The 16,549-nt window shown below is 47.2% G+C and overlaps 1 protein-coding gene across 1 annotated transcript in view; it reads right to left on the bottom strand.

Annotated features, from left to right (window-relative positions):
* Positions 1-1,009, bottom strand: part of MTUS2 (microtubule associated scaffold protein 2) — a 267,070-nt gene extending 266,061 nt beyond the window's left edge. The window contains exon 1 of the mRNA XM_048933633.1: positions 956-1,009. The gene's annotated coding sequence lies outside the window, so the exon portion shown is untranslated. The remainder of the gene's footprint in view (positions 1-955) is intronic.
* Positions 1,010-16,549: the final 15,540 nt, after the last annotated feature.

Raw genomic sequence — 16,549 nt, forward strand, 5'->3', positions numbered from 1 at the left:
ACCTCCAGTTCAGCTGCTACCAAATGCCTTCTCAGCATAGCCATCCAGTGCAAAGTTATACCCTGGACGCCAACACTTGACATTTAATTACTTTGCTGCTGATACTTGAATATCGGTAAATATTTCTAATGCTTCACTTGCTGGATCTTCGGAGTTTAACGCAGTGATAATGCCAGGGCTCTGCTGGGTTGCTCTCTCCACACCCAGAGCACTGGAGGACAGCAGGTCCCTCCCGGAGCTGCTGCGGGCTGCCCCGAGGCAGGGCACTGAGAGCAGCACTGCCTTCGGGGGCCCCACAGGGACCGGGAGGAGAGGCAGGAAGCAGCAAAGGGGAAGAGAAGCAGCAAAGAGCAGTGAAAGGTAATAAGAGCAGCCCGAGCAGGTGGCAGCTACCAGCCCAGGTCAGCTTTTCAAGTGGAAGTGTTCATGCGAGCAGGGAGACCCGGACCCACCGCGTTGAGCTTTAAGGATTTACCTTCCCCTTCTCACCGAAGGGAAACACAAGCTTGCAACTGACAGAGGCTGCTTCGTTACCCTGCATCATAGTTAAGATGAAGGAGATGCTGTTTAACGCCCCGGAAGGGTGGCATCACCCGCAGCTCCAGCAGCACACAGCAGCGCGTCTCCAGAACGCGACCCTTGGCTGGGCTCCCGGGACCGTGCTACGCGGGACCCCGGCACCACGCAGCGACACGGTGCTTCAGCGCGGCCAGGGACGCCCGGAGCCCTCTTTTAGGAGCACCCTCCAAACTTTGGGCCGAGAAGATGTGACAACGCACATTACCGGCCTCAGCAAGCAGCGCTCACTCACTCTGCTGTTCCACCACCCGCACGGCCGCCTCCACCATCTCCAACATTCGATCCGCATCTCCCAGAGCTTTTTATGGGCTCCCCGGCCGCGCGCCGCCACCGGCCCCACGCGATGCATGGAGCGGACACCCCGCGCACAGCTCACCTGCCTCCCGCCGCCGCTACCGCCTCGTCCCGCCGGCAGGACGGAGCGTTGCGGCTAGCCGGTTATATAGCGGCGGGGGCGCAGCCGCTGAGCTGAGCCGCTCCGAGTCGAACCGCAGCGCCCCCTGCTGCCCGCGCCCCGCAACACCGCCCTAGGCCTCCCCGCGGGGCTCCGCGTCCCACCGAGAATAAGGGGCAAAGGCCGTAGTGCCACACGGCCCTTCACCTGCCCGGGACCCGCTGGGGATACCTAGAGAAAATACAGCGGGGTGGCACGTACCTGAGAGACCGGGAGGCCTGGGCACAAATATCTGTGGTCTGCACCCTAAATCAAACCCAGCTTTCTGGCATCTGCGACTCACAGAGCGTCACAGTAAAACTTCTGTACCCGCTGCCCCTCTGATGTTGCAGTCTCATATGGCACAGCGGTCATGTCAATTCTGAACAGTAACAGTCCTGGGAATCTGGAGGGGTCCCAGTTGCCTGGGAGCTGGCAAACACTGTCAAATTTTCAGGAAGGGCAGGAAAGTAGACCCTGGTAATTACATGCCTGTCAGTTTCACTTCAGTGCCTGCTAAAATTAAGGAGAAAATTGTGCTGGGAGTTACTGAAAAGCATCTTAGGGACCATGTGGTCATTGGGCACAGCCAACGCAGGTTCGGCAGGGGAAGGTTCCAGTTAACTAACTTAATTTCCTTTCATGACAAGGTCACCCAATTAGTTGACCAAGGGAAGCCAGCTGATGCTATCTGTCTGGATTTCAGTAAAGATTTCAATACTGTTTCTCACAGGATCCTCCTGGACAAAATGGACAGTGTACAGCTAGGTAAAAACATTGTGCGATGGACCAACAATTGGCTGACGGGTCAGGCCCAAAGGGTTATAGTAAATAAACGGAACATGAAGGACATGAAGCTATAGAGAATGTCCAGAGGAGGGCTACAAAGATGGATGAAGCTCTGGAGGGGAAGGTGTGTGAGAAGCAGCTGAGGCCCCTCTTGTGCTCAGCCCAGAGCAGGGCAGGCTGAGGGGAGGCCTGATGGCGGCTGCAGCTCCTCACAGGGAGCGGAGGGGCAGCGCTGAGCTCTGCTCTGTGTGACAGCGACAGGGAACGGCATGGAGCTGCGTCAGGGGAGGGCGGCTGGGGGTGAGGGAAAGGGTCTGCGCCAGAGGGCGGTGGGCATGGAACAGCTGCCCAGGGCTGTGGGCACGGCCTTGAGGTGCTGGAGCTCAGGGAGCGTTTGGACGGCGCTCTCAGGCATTGGGATTGGATTTGGGGTGGTGCTGTGTGGAGACAGAGTTGGACTTAGTGATCCTTGTGGGTCCCTTCCAACTCAGGATATTCTACGATTCTATGATATATACTTATTTCCAGGAATGCAGTAACTTCCATATTTCTGCCTGTGCTCAGACACACTGTGCTTGCATCTGTCTGCAGTCTGAAGTGCCAAGCACCATCCCTGTGGCACCATCAGTCTCTTGTCCTTAAAGGACCTTCCTTTAAGGCTTCTCTTCCCTGCTGAAAAAGGAGATGTTCCCCTATTCCACACCACCATCACACCAGACTGAATGACAAGTACAAGTGAAAAAGACAAGAGAGACCTGGTGATGTGCTGGAAGCATCCCTCCAGACAGTACCCAAGGGCTCTGACAAGACTAACATTAGCATGTTTGTCTGTGATGGTTTGAGTACAGAGAGGTCTCACTGCTGCTGTTTCCCTCATTTTCTTCAGCTGAGCAGATGCCTTGTTGCTCCCTTTGCGCTGCCCTCCGCTGTACTGGGACTCAGGGACATCAGCCCCTCTGAGTCCCCAGTACCACAGTTACTGATTTGCAGAGAGCTTTGATGCTTCTTGTCATGTCCAAAGTGATCACCGAGCCCCTTGGTGATGGGGCTTACAGGGAATATAGGTGTAGGAATGTAGGCTCTTAAATGAGGGCTTGGAAGGGCCCACTGGCCATATTAAGGCAGCACAATAACTGAGAAAGCCCGAATTCACACACTGTATTAATCAAACTTGCAAGACCTATTCTATGGAAAAATAAATCCACACTGGCATTGAGTTTCTCCATTCAATGTTTGTTTCAGCAAACAATTATCACGCCTTGACTTCTGATTGAACTCTCAAAGATAATTCATGTTATTATCTCGCCAAATTAAAAGCTACTTAGCTGCAAAACAGGGGCTCCACTTCAGTTCTGGATTCCATGTAGAGGTGAAATTATCTGTGGTAGATAATTCACATGAGCGCATTTTTCATGAACATCCAGAAGAGAGATCAGCAGCCTGTACAAATGAGCAGTGAAATATTTCATGACTCCAGCAAACAACAAAATGTTGCGAAAGAAAGTGATGAGAAGCTGAAGCAGCAGTGACTTCAAGAAACGTGGGCCGAGAGCTTCCAGCGCAGTTTCAAGCTGAAACAACTGCTGCCAGGGTTTGGAAACACGCTGCTGCAGCTGCAGAGAGGTGGCAGGAGAGCCTCATACATAAATCTGGAATCACAACACAGCGAGGAGCCCAGAGCAGGTGGTGACTGAGTGCGGTGTGATCAGGGCTGGGTACAGTGCTGGTGGAGCTGGGCTGGGCTATAGTGTTTAAGATGTGCAATGTATGCTCTGCTCCTTGCAGTAAAACACAATGCCTGGAGCTGCAGCAAAGCTATTGGTTTAGACAGGATAAATTAAAAAAAAAGAGAGAGAAAGGAAGCATCTTCATACTGTCCTGGGGCCACAGGGGCACCAAATGGGAAATTGAGATCAGGCAGTGTGCAGTGCGGGTATCACAGTCAGTGTCATTTAGTCTCAGGATCAGAGCGGCTCCTGGCTGCGTTCACTTCACATTAAATACAGAACTGGTGGTATCAGAAGGCTACACAAGGCTTATTTCTCTGCAGAAATGAGCAAGAGAAAGACCCATCTATTTTTATTTAAACTTCACCAGTGAAAACTTGAGTGCTGACTTCCTTGTGCTGGAATGAGTCCACCTGAAGCTGACTTAGGCATCTTCTGGCTTTGAACATTTGTAATAACAGCAGCTCTTTTATGCTGCATCAACACGAGGGCTGAGCACATCACTTAAGTGTTGTAAGTGCAATTGAAGTGGGACAAATACTGTGTCAGAATAAGTACAGAGGATCTGCTGGGGCTGTGACTGCTGCTCTTCTCAACAGCGCAGAACCTGGCTTGCCACAAACTTGTGCTGGACAGATGTAGTGGGGCTCTATATAAGATACAGCTAAATTAGCTGATTCCCTCATCCATGACTGTTTGCTGCTTAATTTAATGTGAAATAAAATGCTGCAAACCTATCATGTAAAGCTAGCAGTCTGGCCAGAAAAATATCAGCTTTATCTATCAAGCCAATTACTCCTTGATTCAATATTAGGAGGAATATCTCACACACTGAAATCACTAGTGACTGAAAACCCAGCAAAACTGTACTGCATGAGGCACAGTAACAGCCATAACCCAACAGCCAAAACTTGTTTTTGAGTGGAGTACAACCAAGTGGTGAGGATGAGTGCAAGCACTCTTTTTAAAATGGCTCTGATGATTTTAAGCTGCAAATTCAAAGTCTTCTGGGATTACAGTGGTTGACTCTTTGAGCTGTGTTGCTGCTTGATAACAGCATCAAAACACTGCAGACAGACAATAAAGCAGTTTGATGTGAGTTCCTGTGAGTGACACCATGGAAGAAATCTGTCCCATGAGAGCCAAGGAATCTCAGGCACAGAGGAGAGCAATCACGGTCAGATACAAGCGGCAGCTCACCCTGCACATCAACCTCCTGTCTGGATAATGAAAATTCAATGCATGTCCATGGGCCAAAGGGATTTTTCATGTGAGCAGTTCCTAATCATCATGATAAGATTGCACAATTTGTGTAGCAAACGCACAGTTCTTTGTTTTTTGCTTTATTTCTTTTTTTTTTCCTTCTCATTTGTATTAAAGAAGCATTACAGTAGAGCAGTGTGACTCTGTGCATTTCATGAATTTTCATTAATTTCTTAATTTGCTCTGTGTATACCCACAGTGATCTGTGCAGGCTGCTTTTATTGCCACAGACCACAGAAAGTCGTTAGATAGGACAAGTCCCATTCAAATAGTAGTATCTAAGGCAAGGGCATGGTCACCACAGCCGAACATAGCACCAAGAGCAAAGGATCAGCTGCCTACAAAGAGCTGCATCAGAAGCCAGGCTGTGGCATGGCTGGGTATGAAGGCAGGGTGCTGGCTTTGCAACTCTAGGGAGCTCAACCCCACCACTGCTTTCTCACTGCTCCTCCTCAGCAAGACAGGAGGAAATGAGATGAGAGTAGGTGTTGAGGTAATGACAGGGAGATCACTCACCAATTCTTTCTACAGAATGAGTGGTGATTCATTGGAACAGGCTGCCCAGGAGGTGGTGGAGTTGCTGTCCCTGCAGGTGCTCAAGAAATGTGGAGATGTAGCACTGAGTTAGTGGGCATGGTGGGGAAGAGTTGGCAGTTGGATTAGATGATCCATGTGATGATCTGTGGAGTAGTGATCTTTTCTAACATTAATGGTCCTATAATTCTTTCATTCAATTACAATTACGGACTGATTCAACTTGGGGAGGTTATATTGATAGTAGACTTGAACACTGAGAACTATAAGCAAAGTACAACACCTTCCTCCCATTCTCTCCCTTCTACCTCCTCCAAAGATTGGAGAATAGGGGTTGTGGTCAATCCATAGTACTTTGTCTCTGCTGCTCCTTCATAGTCACTCTCTGACCTGCTCCACGTGCTCTCCCTCCCATGGGTGCCATTCTTCCCAAACTGATCCCACATGGGCTTCCCACAGGCTGCAGCTCCCCCAGCCCTCCTGCCCCACCGCAGGCTCCTCTCCATGGGCTGCAGTCTGGCCTGAAGTTGCACCTGCAGAGTATCTCCTAGGGCTCTACCTCCTTCAGGCCACATCCACTGCTGCACCATGGGCTCCTCTGTGGCTGCATGTGGAGATCTGCTCTGTGTGATGCCTTTGAGCCCCATTGTGTGAAGAGATGCATTTCTACTGCTGACAGAGCTCTTAGATTAGCTCACGTATATCGAGCAGCTCGAGGGCCAGATGGCAGCTGATCCCACAGATGACCATTCCTACTCCACGGACAGAAAGCTTTCCTGTCTTTCTGAGTGCCCAGCTGCAGGGGTGCATGAGGAAAGGGGCAGGAGGGAGTGAGATGGGGAGGGAAGAGCAAGGAGAGCTCCTTTCCCACCTGACAGTGGTTGTGAAACTACAGCCTGAGCTTAAAACCACCATCCATTCTGCGGATACAAAGGATAAAAAGAAAGGATAGGTATAAAAGAGTAGTCCTGTATGACCAGCAGAAAGCAGACCTGCAGCTCTTCTCAAATACCATGGGTAAGAGCAAGGACCTGGGTTTAATAACATGTTAAAGTTAAGCTAGGAATATGTATGAACACAGCTCTCCCCCAGCAGCACTTCTATGTCCATCATGTCCCTATCCTTCACTTTGGAGATCCTCCACTGATGGCTCAAGTGCTTGTCTCACCACCTTCACTGCTGTGCTCTCCATCCTTCCCTTGACTGGCTCTTGATTTATCTAACGAGGAGGGAGAGGAGGGGCAAAATCTGACTATTAAAAGAAGTGGCTCAGCACTGACAGAAATTTTACATCAAACATTCAGCCTTGCAGGTGAAGTGACTGAGTTCAGTGGATAGTGAAGTTTTTCCTATCTGAATTAATGACACAGAGGAGGATGTGTCAGGAACTCAGAAATAAAGCTTAAATGTATGGGGACAGTGTACAATGATGTTGAGGATAAAGAGGCACCAACAGGATCCTCCACATCATCCCCTGGAGGTGATATGGGTTTCCAGAGCAGTTCGCTGATCAAAAACACATTGGCTGCTTTATCCAGCAGCAATTTTTTCCTAGTGAGTGTTTCAGTGCCTCTTTCTGAACAGTCACATTGAGCATCGTCTTCCTCAGCTGAAACAGGATCAGTTGGTGTGAAAGACAGACAGGAGGATAACAGCTGGGCATGCAGACTCTCAGAGCAGCCAAAATCATTTCTGACAATGATCTTCTTCTTAATTGTGATGGGAAAAATTGCTTTGCTACCCATTGTAACTCTAACCCTCCTGCTTTTCAGAAACATGTTCTTGGTGGGAAGGGAAGCACACTGTCACTCTAGAGAAAATATGTTTGAAGACACTTCACAATTTGTCCAAGGCCCATGAAAACAGCCCTGCTAAAAAGGACCAGGGCTACTGGTTGATGGGAAGATGGACATTAGCAGCAATGTGCCCTCACAGCCCAGAATGCCAACAAAATCCTGAGCTGCATCCAAAGCAGCACGGCCAGCAGGATGAGAGAAGTGATCCTGCACCTCTGACTGCACTGGTGAGACCTCACCTCAAATACTGTGTCCAGATGTGGAGTCCTGAGTACAGGAGAGACATGGAGCTGTTGGAGTGCATCCAGGTGAGAGCCATAAAATCATCCAAGGAATGGAACAGCTCCCTATGGGGACAGGCTGAGAGAGCTGGGGCTGTTCAGCCTGGAGAAGAGAAGGCTGTGGAGAGACCTGAGAATGGTCTTTCAATACACAAAGGAGAGCTGTAAAAAAGAAGGGAACAGACTCTTTAGCAGGTTCTGTTGTGATAGGACAAGGGGAAATAGTTTCAAACTAAAAAAGAGGAGATTTAGACTGGGTATAAGAAAGAGTTTTTTACATTAAGAGTGGGGAAGCAGTGGCACAGGTTGTCCAGACAGGTGATTGATACCCTGTCTCCAAAGACATTTAAGCTCAGGCTGGACAAGGCTCTGAGCAACCTGATAGAGCTATAGGTGAACCTGTTCATTGCAGGAATTTGGGCTAGATGGCCTTTAAGGGTCCCTTTTAACTCAAACAATTCTATGATTCCATATTTGAGTTTCTGAGGCACTGAATTTTGCAGCTTTAGGGTGAAAAGCCCAAGCACATCTAGAATCAGAGGTTTGTATTTGATGTTGTTTACACTGATAAGAGATGGTTTTGGGGATGCAGACAGGTCAGCTCTGAGTGCACGATGCAGTGAGGGAGAGAAGTATTTTTGCAGTGGTTGGGAGCCTTGTCAGACCTGTGGCCATTCCCAGCATTCAGATCACTATCAGTGCAATGCTTACAGAGGATTCTTATAAACTGGTATGCAAGAACAAACTCTTCTGTTTCCTACTGGTCTGGTTTCCACCAAGACTTTGTGAGTGAGCAGTAGGCAGTTAAAGGCAGTTCCTTCTGTCTGTCACTGTTTGTACTTGTGGCAAATCAGATGTGCAGGAGTCACAGAGAAGAACAAATCATTTCTAACAGAGTTTCTTTTAGAATTGTCTCCTCATGGCTCAGGATGCTCTGAAGGGAAAAAACAGGGAATGCAGAGCACATCCAAGGACTATTGGCCCCATCCAGGACTGCTGGAGCAACCTTAGATTTGCAGCCATATCAATGCCCATCTGTGCTGCTTACCAAAACCAGTAATGCACAGAAAACAGGGCCATCTCAGCTTTGTCATGGTGTCAGCTAGATTTCCTCTGAGAGTCTTTGGATAATAGCAGTAAAGAAAATAACAGCTGGTTTATGGTAGAGCTGCCACCGCTTGTGATACTCCACAGTGAATAATTTTTAGGGAAAGGCTCAGCATGAAATAAATACACAAGGGAGAAGCATAGCTACAGAGGAGGAAAACAACAGCCATGCAGCCACAGCCAGGAATGCAAAGGGAACCAACACTGCAAGATCCTGGAGGAGCAGACACAGGGTAATGAGGTTGGTGGGGCTGTGACAGGCTGCAGCATCCTAATCTGGTAAAGATGATGTTACAGGAAACGACACCACAAATGAAGTGGAAGGGGTAATTGTAACAGTGACTCTGACATCTTCAACACAGCAGAATGCTCCAGAAAGTGTTTAAACAGGCTGGCAAGCAGCAGTGATGTGCTGGCTTTGCATGACAGTCACAGAGAGAGGGAGTTAGGAAAAAAGAACTTAATCGTAGCAGAGTTCTTCACATTGCAGAGTACTGAAGATTTCGTGCTATGTGTCATACAGTAAGAACCATTATTTACACCATGGTTTTATTAAAGCCTGTCCCTGTTCTAACAAACTGCCCTTTTCTTACTGTCAAACGCCTCCAGCTTTGTGGTACCATCCAGGAATACCCCAGTGTTCTGCTGTGTGCTTTCTTATATGCTAAAGTGCAGCAATGGGGACCACTTAGGATTCAGGGAGCATTGAGGTACTTTCCTTCCTTGCTTTCCCCTGCTGCAAGGTTTCATCAGGCACCCCTGAGCCTAAGTTTGGCTGCAGAGAAAACTTCAGAAAGTTCAAAACTTCCCCATGGTTCCTTGTCAAAAGGGACTTCAGTCTGAAGAGAAGGCAGCTGGGGTTAGCCGAACCCCCACCTCACCTGCCCTTGCAGAGCTGAAGGTTTCACAGGCTCATAGAATCACAAAATGGGTTGGGTTGGAAGGGACCTTAAAGCCCACCCAGTTCCACCCCTCTGCCATGGACAGGCTGCCACCCACCAACTCAGCTCCATCCAGCCTGGCCTTCAGCTGCAGAGATGGGGCACCCACAGCTTCTCTGGGCATCTTTGCCAGTGCTTCACTGCCCACTGTGTGAAGAATTTCCACCTAATGTTTAATTTAAATCTTTCCTCTTTTAATTTAAAGCTGTTATCTCTTGTCCTATCACTACATGTCCCATCACTACATGGAGACATGTAAAAGTCTCCATCCATCTTTCTTATGAGCCCCTTTAAATTACTGAAAGGCCGTTACAAGGTCTCCCCAGAACTTTCTCTTCTCCAGGCTGAACAATCCCAGCTCCCTCAGCCTTTCCTCAGGTCTTCACAGGGATTATCACAATCCCAGGGCATCATCTACCTGTGTAAGTTTTGTACAACAGAGAAAAAGGACAACTTCAGGGGAAGGTGATAAAGCCTCATTTCTCCATTTTTAAATCAGGTATGAAATTATATACCAGAAGGTGAAACCATATATGAAAAGATAATATTGTTTTTTGGATGGAATTTTATAGTATGCCTAAGAATAGGCAATTCTGGTGTCAAACAGCTGTGCAGTTGAACTTGTTGTTAGTTTTTTAAAGATGGTGCTTATTAGAAAATATTTCATAGCCTATTGAGAGCAAAAATCAACTGCCTGTATCTGAAAGTGCTGGGGTTCTATGTATAACTTTATGAAATGGTAAATAATGCTCTGTGAGCCAACAGTTGTTTCTGCAAGATTTGCTTTCTTTTAGCATGGCTGAGATGCTCTGGTCATATACACCCAGCTTAGCCTGTCCTGAGTCTGGAGAAGTGAAAAAGGATTATAATCCAGGATGTGAGTCAGATCGAGGGCATCTGTGCCTGCCGCACTGTTACCAGCTGCTGCACTGTCAGCCAATGCCATTCAATCTCTTTGCACTCTGCATTCAGCTCTTGTAAATCACTGAATCCTGCCTGAAGCTTAAACCGTGCTTTTTCAGCTGCAGGTCTCAAAGCTGACAACACACAGGAGGTAAGCCTTATGGACAGGATTTTGCTGAAATCCAGGTAAAGCCATTCAAAGCCAATTTCTGTGAGATCCTGCGTGTAAGACAGAGACCTGCCGTGCCAAAGAGTAAGCTGTTGTTTCCACGTCTGACACAAAGCTCTTGGTAAGATTTAATAGATGTCACCTGCTGGTCACATCCTGAGAAATATCCAGGTCTGGGACAGGGCTTTTAAGGGACAGAGCATGTTTTTACTATGTAACAGAGTTTTCCTCGGGTTCTGAAGAGGAGTCTGCAGCTGTTCATGTGCTGAGCACATAATTGGCTGCAACTTCACATATCTTCTGGTTTGCTCTCTTCACACAGAATTACATCTGTTCTCAAAGAACTGTAATTTCGTTTTCCTGCCCTTGAAAACTCTCTCCTGTGGACTCAGCCCGCAGGGTGCTCGGCTGGGTTGTCACCGTCAGCAGGGGGCAACACAGCCTCAGAAACACGGGAAAGCTCCTCAAGCATCACGCAACCCCAACGTGCGTCCCCCTGAACACCGGCGTGGGATGGGGCTTCGGTCCGCTGCAGCAAATGGTGAAAAATCCTATATCGATAAAGCCTCCTTCCTCCAGCTGATAAAAGAATGGAAGAATACGAAACGAGTAAACTGTATCCAGTTGTCAACCTCCCAGTAAAATGCTGGGGCATGCTTTGTGTGCGGTAACCAGTGAGCAGCTGGCTGTGGCAAAACCTGTGAGCTGGCTGCACGCATCTTAGGGATGAGTTCCTACATGTACACCAGGCAGATACTAAGCTGGGGAACTAACATGGAAATTCTGCTGCGGTCTTGAAAAGAAAAAGGTAAGAAAGCAGTTTTCACTGCTGATGGCAATGGTACAATTTCTGAACCAGATCTAGGGTGCACAGAGTTGGATGTCACATGCCTGAAATGTGGGGTGCACTTGTATGGACTGGGGTTCAGGAGAGGGCAGGCACGTTCTCAAGCAGTGTGCGTGGTGCAAACAGCAGGAAACGGCAGCTAGGAAGCGTGGCAGGACAGAGCATCCATGGGAGATCCTGGCCTTTCTGTTAAAAATAGCTACAATCTGCATGCCAAGTCCCCGAGAATATAACAACCATATCAGCTGGGATCAAATGCCCATCTCTGCTTTTCTGACAATGACCAGAAATAGACACCTAGATAAATGTTTAAGGCAAGGAAATGCCTGTGGAGATACTGGCCAGAATATCCTGCATCCACATATGCTCTCTGTCAAACTCCAGCCTGGGTATTTGTGTGAAAACAGCTGTAGCCATTCCATGATCTTTTTCTAGTCGCCCCTATCCACTTCAAGTTCTGTTATCACAAAGACCAAGGTTTGGCATTGGGGACTGGCTGATCCACGAATGATGTTCACCCCATTGACTCCTCTGCTGGATCTTAAGACACTCAGAGACCTTTGTCATTCCTTCCTTTTTATTTCCCATCCTGAGGAAAAAAATTCTAGCCAGCAGTTGCCTCCTTTCCATCCTGACACAGCATCTTATTGCCATGGCATGTTTCCAGCACATCTCCACATCAGAACGGCAGCTCCAGGTCTCCCAGCCATGCACAGTCTCATCAGAATTACACCATTCCAGCATATCAGACGTCATGCAGTTGCTGTGGAATCCAGTTTGCCTATCGCTGTTACTGGAAATATCCAGTAACTAATTTAGCAGCACGCTGCTCAGTGCCAGGGCCTGGAAGTGCCTCCAGCATCTGGCACACCAGAGGTAGCTGCTGCTCCTTCACAGCTCTTGATGACCTGATTTGCATTTTCCATATGGGTTCTGACCAAACAACCACACACTGATTATTTTTCTTCTTCTCTTTATGAAGCACAACCAGCCACTAGGGATCTTCAAACAGAATATTCTGTTTCCGGAAGGGGAAAAGGCACAAACACAATCTGTAGCTTTGCCTGCTACCAGTCTGCTCACTATCACTGAAAGCATTTTGCAAACACCTTTGGTTCCAATGTCCCCCTACCTCACAGGGCGCAACAAGCTGCCACCAAATGAGCCCAACTTTCTGTGCACCATTGTGTGTTGCTGAAGGATGGCTATTTCCAGAGTTAGGCAGGAGCTGGGCACAGCAGGCATGCCCACAGCAGCAGTGAGCTGTGCTGCACTGACCAGAACACAGGACAGAGGGTTTCCTCTGCTTTTTTTTGCTTCTGCAGCACTTGCACACAGCCTAAGGACAAGCCATGAGCCCGCAGCTCCAAGGCAATGAGATTTTCACCGTCTACGTGCAATCCCCCTCACACCCAGTAGAAGGCACTGGCTTAAGGCTTGCACTATCAAGATCTGTTAAAAATATCATCAGCTGCATGATGCCTTTTGCTGTCCTGATGGGAGAAGGCAGGAAAAAAAATGCAGAAGTTCTGCAGATGTGTTATAAAGAGGCTGAAAAAAAGTACGGAAGTCACACATTTATTCTTTCATGCTGTTTGCTTATTGAACCCTACCTCTGAATTGATGCTGGAGAGCTTCAAAACCAATTTATGAGTACTACATTTGTTGGCTGCCAGGAAAAACACAGCGTCCTGCTGGATTAAAGGAACAGGCATCCTTATGGGAAGACCAGACACAATGAATTGCCTTTGACACGTCACTGGAGAACCACCTGTGAAATCAGAAGAAAACTGGAGGCCACCAGAGGACATGTGCTCAAACTTTGTGGTCTTCCAGGTTTGAAACTTCAAGCACTGCTCTGCAGAGTTAGTATCCACCTCAGTGTAAGAGAAGAGACTTCCAGCTGATAAGCATCTGTTTGACAAGAGAACACTGATTTTATCATAGAAGAGATAGGAAATAGTTTCAGTAATGTATACGATTTTTATTTAAAAGGAAAACAAAAGAAGAAAAAAATAAATCTGCAAAACATTTATCTTACCAAACAAGTCAGACCTGTTCAAGTGAATAACAAGTTGACACTCCGTGGTGAAGTTTTGTAATGCCTGTTTTCCTCTTTCTAGCCGCCCACAGAATGGGAAGGAGAGGTCAAAGAAGCACAAGTCTTTCTCTTGCTGGGGCTGAACCTGGAGAATGTGGTAAGGCAGAATATTTTCAGTTTGCTTATAGACTATGTAAGTCAGAAGAAAGATTTATAACATCAGAATAAGCTATCTTCCAATCTGCTCCATCAAACCAATACAGGAGGTCAGGGATCCCTGTTAAAAAATGCATTCCAAGAGTGCTCAATGTCTTCTCAACTCTGGGAAGACTTGTGGAGGAAAACAAGGCTGTCCTGGGCAGTGGACCATGTGGTTATACAGCACCATGTCTCATTAGACAGCTTGTGGTGGGGTCAGGAAATCCCAAATTCAGAAAAGGAGCTAAGTCCTGCTGTGGAGCAAAAAAAGCCCTATAGCAACCTACTGGTGTCCGAGGGCCCTCTTCAGCCACACATCTTGACTGGCACAAATATTTGGAATCAACTGCACAGGAAAACATAACAAAGTAGAACAACATTAGGGAGGTCCCAGTATCCCTCTATGACATCTCATCCCTTTCCACCGGGCAAGCGTTGGGCTTGGGCTCTCTGAAACACAGCAGTGCTCAGGGAGAGCCTCACAACCTCTGCCAGAGCAGCACAGGGAGGCAGTGCTGCATTACCCAAGCTAAAAACAGCTCTGCTACACCCTCAGCTTAAGGAGAAACACTCTTAAACCAACTCAGAGCAGGAGATTTTATTCAACTGCTTTTATTTTACCAGCAGGAGCTTTCCATTTTCCTGTCTTATTTTGAGAAGACCTGACTGATAATGCTTTCAGGTCATTTGGAAAAGGAAAACATGTGTATCGAGCTTTGCAACTCCTGCAGAATAAAGGGAATTTGGGATCTGTTTTTTTGCATGTGGATTATGTTATCCGCACACGATATTCCACAGGGAACTGTTACTGATAGGCAGCTTTAGGGATAGAGATGTCTTTGATGTGGATTAGGCAGATTTTGTTGCTCCTGCTCCTAATCACATCAGTGTTGATGAATGTTTTACAGTTGAGAAACCAATTAATCTAACTCTGGTCCCCTAGAAGCAGGACTCCACTGTAAATCTGTTGTCCTCACTCCGTTGATGGCCAGAGGAGAAAAACAGGTGCTGTCAGAAGGGGCGTCAGTCACTGTGGGAGCAGATGCAGTCCTATGATGCACGCATGCGTGGAGCAGCACTCCACATCTCGAATTATTCATCTCAAGAGGCTTCAAATGAAGATCCTGACCTCTGGGGACTTTCCAGAAGTGCTTCCTGAAGTTCATCTCATTACAGTGGTTTTTCGTTTGTAGTTGATTATACCAAATGCTGCTTTAAGGACATCTGAGGTCATAGCTCCCTGTGATACATTTGCTGTGTTTTGTTTTCCTGGAATTATTCTGCCTTTGTTTCTTTTGGAGTGTCTGTCTTGTATATCAGGACTATGTGGCAGATAGAGGAACAGCAGAGCTGAGCATGCTTGCACATCGTGTTCTTATTCAAGGTTTCAGGGCGGAAAACAGACACTGAGATGAAACCTAGCCTTTGACTCACAGAATATGAATAATTCAAAAGTTATTGTTTTGTTTCTTGTGGTTTGGTTAATTTGTACTCATCTGATTAAAAATCACCCTTTGCAAAAATAAATCTCTTCAGTGACTTAGTGGCAGACCACAAAACAGGGTATGTAGTAATCCGTTATTCAGCTAGAGGAGAAAAAAAAATCGCAGCAAAGCAAAAGCAAATCACAGCCTTGGTGCTGTCTGCTGAGGTTCATTCATCTGTGGCAAGTTTCAACTTAAACAAATTTCAGTTCTTGGGAGAAGACAAGTGCTGTTCCCACCACCAACCCCACTGGACAGCAGTGGGACACAGGACATGCCGCACGCATCCTTGTGCACCTCCTGCCAGACTCTGGCCACCCATGCCCCTCCCTGGGGCTGTTAGGTTGCCCTGGTGGTACTGCTGAATCGTCTTCCAGGTCAAAGGTGTGGAGCTCCAAGGCTGGCAGGGAGGCAGCAAACAAGGACCATTGCCTTCTGCACGTGTCTGCTGATAACCATGGACAGCTCTATTATAGCTGGTAGAAGTCAAAATCCCTGGTTCCTCAATTTATTCCTTTCTCCTCTTGCATGGCATGGCCACAGTTCCTTTGTCACCTGGAAACCCATCTGAACTTCACAGATGATAGTTTCATCTCTATAAGCATAATGGTTCACATACATAGACTGCTTGAACATGAATGCTTGTTGCTTTTCACCTTCAGCAGATACAAAACTGGTGGATCTATTAGTGATCAGTCATCATTTTCTCCTCAGGCTTTGCAGACTGGTTTCTTTTGAGAAAGGATCCTACTGTAACTTACAGCACCCTGACATACTGTGGTGTTTGTTGTCCCAAAGACATTGCTATGCCAGAAAGATCTGACCCATGTTTTCAAGCAACAGTTTAAGATAAATCAACAGCCAGGTACTCCATGATTGCAGATAGTACTGCTCTTTCCCCATTGGCAGTGGAAGTCTGAAAACTAAAAAGGGGATTCTTATGCAGAATTTATCCTTCTGCTCCTGAGCACGTATCATCCCACCTCCTGCCACCACGCACACAGTTACACGAATCTGTTGTATCATCAAACGTGCCTGTGCACCATTCTGTGACCGGCTGTAGTACTGCAACGTGTGCTCCAGAGCGTCTGCCTGCCACTGGGCTCACATCCTCCCCATCGTATATGAAGGAGCCGACAAGAATAGTGCCAGATGGCAATGGGAATGGAAATGATATGACGTACATACGTGATGCAATTTTCTTTTTTTTTTCTCCTTCTGAATAAAGCATCTTGTGAAAAGAGGAATTAGATGTGGTATTTATAACAACCCTTCATAAACATCCCCAAATTCCAAGCAGAAGACAAAAGGCATGAATCATATCACAGCAGGCGCGCTCACTGGGGAAGTGGCCTTTATGAAGATTGCTTCCGTAATTTGGGCTCCAGAATGAAAGAGAGCTGCTCTTACAAGATCTGTAGGAAGTTGATAATGGCTTATTTAATTGTAGTATCCCT

The sequence above is a fragment of the Lagopus muta genome, chromosome 1 (assembly GCF_023343835.1).
Source record: "Lagopus muta isolate bLagMut1 chromosome 1, bLagMut1 primary, whole genome shotgun sequence".
Taxonomy (NCBI): domain Eukaryota; kingdom Metazoa; phylum Chordata; class Aves; order Galliformes; family Phasianidae; genus Lagopus; species Lagopus muta.